The sequence below is a fragment of the Pezoporus flaviventris genome, unplaced genomic scaffold (genome assembly GCF_033815535.1).
Source record: "Pezoporus flaviventris isolate CSIRO_AGI_PZ_B2104156 unplaced genomic scaffold, CSIRO_AGI_Pfla_v1 ptg000036l, whole genome shotgun sequence".
NCBI lineage: Eukaryota > Metazoa > Chordata > Aves > Psittaciformes > Psittacidae > Pezoporus > Pezoporus flaviventris.
Genome location: NW_026892584.1, coordinates 24,209,655 through 24,215,654, shown reverse-complemented (window position 1 = coordinate 24,215,654; position 6,000 = coordinate 24,209,655). Strand labels below are relative to the sequence as shown.

The following is a 6,000-nucleotide window of genomic DNA, read 5'->3' as shown; positions in this document are numbered from 1 at the left end:
GCAGCAAGGCAACACAACTGGAAAATGCAAGAACCTGGACAAATACAAGAATTTAGTAATCATGTTTTGCAATTAATGGTACCTTTTATCACAGCATCTTACAACTTTTTCCACGGGGGTCGAATTTTAGTTTTAAGTCAAGAACTCAGTTACGAGTTTTTGAAACAGAAGTGAAACACTCCTAAAGCTGATTTGTTATTTGATTCCTGCTGTTAAAATTGTAAAAAATAAAAGAAAATAAAAAATAATGGTTAGCTATTGGTTATATAGCATGCACAGACTTTGTCTCACTCAAGTTACTCACATACTTCAATCCAATAATCATTCCAACATAATATTCCTTGTCTGACTAAAAACTGGATCCCACTTCATAGTCTTGAATGCACAATAAGTTGTCTATTGTGTTGGGCTCCAAATACCTCTATGTAACCTAACTAGGTATTTTTGTTAGTTTTTGGGTTCCCACAACTAAATGATCTGACAAATCAGTCCCGAACACGTTTAACCTCACAGCTTCCCACCAGCGAAGTGCTATTTTACATGTGGGGACAGACATATGCAGAGAGGAAAGCCAAACTCTCCATGGCATTTAGGGCTCAAGCAGCAATGCCTTGACAGATTTTGATTCAAGAGCAAGCACACAAAGTCATCACCTGCAGGTGGCTACAAAGTCCCCGATTCAAACAGGCATCCGTGTCTGGACAGGAACTGAAGAGGTGAAGTTGCATATCCCAGACATGCCGGGAGTGTCATCAGCACCGTATCTCAGAAACTGGTGCTTTCACAGCTTACTGAAGTTGTTGCTTATGTTATCATTAACAGTTATTGGGCACACGTTAGTACAGTTACCATGTACACCTTTTGCATACCAAACAAATGCATTTTCCGCTAGACAGCAGCCTATGCTTTCTGCAGGCTGCCTCCAGCTACCAGAAATGCTGGCAATAGAGGTAAGGAACAAAGAGTATTGGGGTTAGGGAACAAAAAAAAACCAATCAAACAAATAAACAAACAAACCCAAACAAAACCCACACCATTTCCAGGATTGGACTTGCACTTGATTTCTCGTTTCTAGAGCACCATCACTATTCAGATAACTTTGCGAGGCAGCAGCTGCACTGTAATTATCCCATGTGCTTAAGAACAGATCCAGCGGCATAACTGCTGCTCTGGGTCCTGCCCACAAGAGGCTTGAAATAACCTGGGACAGCACAGGACCTTCAGCTCTGGTCCCCCAAGGTTTTGGGCATGTGGTCATGTACTTTGGTGTCTCCCACATCTAGCCACAGTCTCATTTTGATTAATAATTAGCACTGCATTTACTGGTACAAACCTCTCCATGCCTCATGATGTCAGCGTGAGCATTAGCCAGTGTGAGCATCCCAAGCTTATTTCAGTCAAAGAAATGGGATATGTCGTAATAATCTATGGTCTTCCTTGGTATTTCAGAATACATAAAAGTACTGTACAGCTCCTTTTAAAAGATCAAACTGTTATACTCCCTGACATATCTTTTACTCTTTTGATGAAATCTTACAACTTATATATTTATAAATTGCCTGGAAAGTTATAAGTATTTTTTGGGGGTGGCAGTGGTGTAAAGTACAAAAGCTAACCAATTTCCATCCAATCTCCCATGGCCACACGTTGAGATATGCTTTAAATAAGAGAGCCTTCCATGGAAATGCACCTCCTCAATTCACAAATAGCAGAATACGGTCACCTTCAGAGTTCAGCTAACAAAGAGAAGTAACAATCACTGCTACATTTCTGAACTTTAAACAGTGAAAATTTACGATACAAGAAAGAAAGAAAATTCTGAGAACTCGAGTTAAACTTTGGAAATAAATAGCATTTCCTGAGAAATCTCAAAGTGCCCTCTCCTGGCAGCTGGCACTAACTGCTAGCTCATTTGAAAGGCATCCTAAATCTGCAGCACTTAACACTCCAATTAAACAAACTTCTCGACACACATATTTTGTAATGAAATTGTATTTATTAGCTATGAAGCAAAGGTATGAAACTGTTAATATACTTTTATAGAATAAGAAACACTGACGTGGTCTGTTAAAAGTTAAAGCGTAATTAAACAGTTCATATTAATAAAATCAGGTGGGTGTTTATTTCCCAAAAAAACATGTACTTAAGGTTTTTATTCATTTCATCATATCATTAGTATCACATAATAGTTATTAATTTCTGGTGGTATTAATGCAAATCCTCACCATATTACTAATTATTATCAACACCCCTTTTTTTTCCATATTAGGAAATAAATACTTTTGCTTTTGGTTAACCAAGCACAAAAAAAATGCAGTAGGGGAAAATTGCATTAGAAAAATAAAACCTGAACCCTCTGTTTATTTCTCATTTTGGTGTTGCAATACAAAACACTCACTCATTGTCCAACCTTTACTAAGTACTTTCATCAGTGTAACAGTTGTAACATATTTCATTTTGATTAATTACGTATTTTGTTTCTATAGCAACTAGAAAGCATCTAATCCATTTCTGTTTCTTCCTAAGCCTTCACCTAGCAATTTTCTTTCACTATACAGTAGCAAAAGATAATCCTTCTTTAGAACTCCGGGTACTATCTGTTCTTTCCAAATATCCTTTAATTAGTATGCATTAGGATTAAAACCAGTTGTAGTTGCCCTACAACTAAAACAAACCAAGAAAAAAAAACCAACAACCTAACAGGATCTAGACAAAATTCTAAAACTACAATCAAGTAACTTCAAGCATAAACTGAGTGCCATCTGCAGGCTTTAAGCAACATGGGTCTTCAGGGCACGGGAGCGAGGGTACCCTCACTCACAGCCCACGTGCATGGAGAGAAGGCAGATTTAATATTCTATTCCAGCCAATGGATTCAAATTGATTTTGCTTATAGGAAAAGGAGAATCCACTATGTTGCCCTGTTCAAAGAAACAATGAAGCTTATTTTCATTTGCTGCCTGTTCCAGCTTGCTCCTATTCACAGAGAGTGGTGATGTCCGAGCATCTTTCTGCTGAACTGATACACTAAAAAAAAAAAAAAAAAAAAAAAAAAGGATAAGACCTGCTAACCATCAACCATCTCTTAAACTCTGGCTGCTTTCTGTATTTTATTATGGTTCAAAGAAATTACTAGCTTCAAAAACATAACCCAGATCTTCAAAAAATCTAGCAACTCAGATCTTGCAGTAAAAACCATGTATGTAGTTACAGCATCGGAAAACACTGTTTTAGGAGAATTCGGAGATTAGCACCTTACTAAATGGTGTGAGTCCTATACATTTATATTCTTTCATACACAAATCATACCAAAAGAATAATATTGATAATTTCAACGCTTGGAAATGCCAAGCTTACCTACACCACCTTTATTTGAACCCACTGCCATGCAAAACAATCCTTATTTACAAAATAATATTTTTTCCTATGAGAAACTGCCCCTGTCAGTGCCAAGGGGTAACCAGGGTATGTTACTCATCTTACCGTTTAAAAAAACAAATGACCAACAAACTGGTGTTTGACGCACATTTCATCATTCTGGAATAGGAATTTCTCCCTTTTAACATTGCATTCAACACCTAACCTCAGCTCCTCTGCCTGCTAGTGAATCTCTCAGCTCAGTTTCATCATTCAAACTCATTTTACAAAGTCTGGGAAAGTTAGATTTCTAGAAATGAGGTCTACGGGAGCCAGCACACAGAGACAGGAATCAACTCAGCACATCACTTTTCACTTTTGAAGCCTGGCAGTTCCAGAAAAAAACAGAAATGAGTCTTAAAATGTCAGAAGTCACATCTGTTCCATCAAGACCAGATTTTCCATACAGAGAAATTAAAGCATACACAATGCCATGCAACTACAGGTAGGCTGGCATTTCCAGGAAATATTAGGCTTACTAAACACATGCTGTGCTTTTGATTAAATAGTAGACTGCAAATCCCATGCTGATTTACTGCAGATGTACTGCGCAGCTGACCTACACATACCCTGCAGAAACACTGAAGCGCTACCTGGAAGGGCTACTACTGTGCTACCTGGAAGTACACATCATCCAGAGCATCCTAGCTGTCAGACCTCTGCGGTACCTTAGATACCACAAGTGAAATACCAAGGCTACTTAGTCTTAATTCCAACATAACCATGCCCCTGCCCAAGGAAAGCCTTGTAAAGAACTTCTTTAGGAACAATCATGTGCCTGAAAACAGAGCTTACTTGAACACTTGCTTGGACAGCAAACACCCTTTTACTGCTGTGGTTGTGCAGCAACACAAGAAAGCATGTCCCATTTAGCTACCACAAGGAAAAGGCTCCAACAAACCCGATATGCATAAAAGCTCTCAATATTTAGATATTTAAATGTGATAACTACAATGCTTTGTTTTCTTCCTACATCTCACCCTTGTCCTCAAAACAGGCAAAAAAAAGCAGCTTTTCCACAGTAATAATTAAAGAATTTCTCCAAGAGACCGGGAGCAGCACTAGGACACCCCTTTCTTGGCTAAAAAGACAAAATCTACTTTTTTAATTTCCACTCCAACGAAAAAAAAAAAACAAAACAACAAACTACCAAACAAAAAACACCCCCCAGAACAAACTGAACCTGTTTGCGGAAGACAGGGTAGGTTTTCAAAACAAGTGAGAATTTTAGCACTTCATCATCACTTGCCACTTGATGGGGGTGGTGAGCTAGCTACACAGGCCTTGGCTTACAAATATAAACCAAGATGTTCCATGGACTATAAATAGCCAACTTTTATGGTTTTAATAAAAACACAGTGTGACAGAATGCTAAAATCAAAGTGTATTTGGAAACTTTAAAGAGCTACTTGCTACAAGATACTTATGCTAAATTCCACATGGTATTTATGTATCAAGTACTGGAGGTTAAATTAACTGCATTTCAACTAAATATACCAGATACTTCCTTATGGGAAGGATGAACAGATCAGCTTGCTTTGTGTGATTTGCAAAAAACCCCAAACTGCATCTTCTCTGAAACATAACTATTGATACAGAAGCCTTTTCTATACATGTACTGAAAGTTATTTTTTGCCACTTGGTACCAGTCACTCTTCATTTACTTCCCTTTTCACTTATTATATCTCAAGGAATAAACGGTATGCCCAATATCTTTTTCCCTTTAGATCTTATTCCTACTTATAGGTTGAAATGACAATCCCAAGGCTAGGAAAGCTTTAAGGTAGCAATGTAAAAGATAAAACAATAGACAACAGGCTAACAACATCTGTACTTCAAAGGACTAAAATGTGTTAAAGACACTTCTTACATTTTATGATGTAGGAAGCAAACCATTAACTGTTCAAATATTGAAAAGATACAGAGCAAGTACCAAAACCAACTTTTCTAGGCAAGAAACAATTAACCCATTACAAAACAAAACCAAAAACAAAATAGAAAGACCAAACTCACTTTTCCAATCGCACACACAGAAGTGATTAAGTGTAAAAAAGAAAGCCATAGCTCAATTTCTCGGACTTCTGGTAATGGAACAGGTAGATCCCAGTTGTTTCCTCCCTTAACCATACTGCTACACTTATTACCTGTCATGTTGATACAAATTATATTTTTCTGAATAAAGAAGACACATACACCAAGCATCAGACCAAACTACAGGGCTGTACAAAGTTCTGCACCAAAGGAAATCAGATTAGAAACAGCATTAGAAATAATCAATTGCAGGTAGAGAGGTGCAGAATACAGGAATGAAGAAAGGGGTTAACCATGGAAACATATGATGTCAAGCACATCAATAGCCATGAGGTTTTTAACAGTGCTTACATTTATAAAAGTACAGAATAGTGCTTACATAAAATACTGAAGAAAAAAATTGTAAAAACACACAATCTATACATTCAAACTCTCAAATGTCAAAAGAAGTGCAAGTCAAAGATTTTTAAAAAGATTTAGGCCTTCTGAAAGTGTAAATTTAGTACTTTGTGTATCAGCAGTTCCAACTAGAAAACCAAAAAGCAAAACAAC

At 37.3% G+C, this 6,000-nt stretch overlaps 1 long non-coding RNA gene across 1 annotated transcript; it reads right to left on the bottom strand.

The window, feature by feature from the left end:
* Positions 1–1,976: 1,976 nt before the first annotated feature.
* On the bottom strand, positions 1,977–3,411 carry LOC133274775 (uncharacterized). Its single transcript, XR_009745254.1, has 2 exons — positions 3,073–3,411; positions 1,977–2,960 (listed from the first exon to the last, which is right to left on the bottom strand). It is a non-coding gene; the product is annotated as an uncharacterized LOC133274775 (long non-coding RNA).
* Positions 3,412–6,000: the final 2,589 nt, after the last annotated feature.